Source organism: Egretta garzetta, unplaced genomic scaffold, assembly GCF_000687185.1.
Source record: "Egretta garzetta isolate BGI_Z169 unplaced genomic scaffold, ASM68718v1 scaffold1080, whole genome shotgun sequence".
Classification (NCBI taxonomy): Eukaryota; Metazoa; Chordata; class Aves; order Pelecaniformes; family Ardeidae; genus Egretta; species Egretta garzetta.
The window spans coordinates 6,972-7,293 of record NW_009258399.1 but is presented as its reverse complement, the minus strand read 5'-3'; positions in this window follow the sequence as shown (position 1 = coordinate 7,293).

The following is a 322-nucleotide window of genomic DNA, read 5'->3' as shown; positions in this document are numbered from 1 at the left end:
GGCCCTCTCCTTGCGCATGAGGACCCTTCGCTTCCAGCACACAAGGACACGAGCAGGGATCTGGGAATTCCTGGGCACCCCCTGGAAAGACCCCGAGCTGGAGGCCGCTCGGCCGCCTTTCCCGCAGGGGAACCTCCATGCTCTGCCGCCATCGGACGGCGCCACGCTGCGTCACCACCGGAGCTCTGTGGCTTGAAGTTACCGGGTCGCGCTCTCCTGTAGCTCCCGGTAGAAATTTGGGACCCGAGCCCCTGTGCCAGGGCTTTTTTCCCCGCGGCAGGCGTGCTCCGCTTTTCCGAGAGGCGGGGGCGCCCCCGGGGGG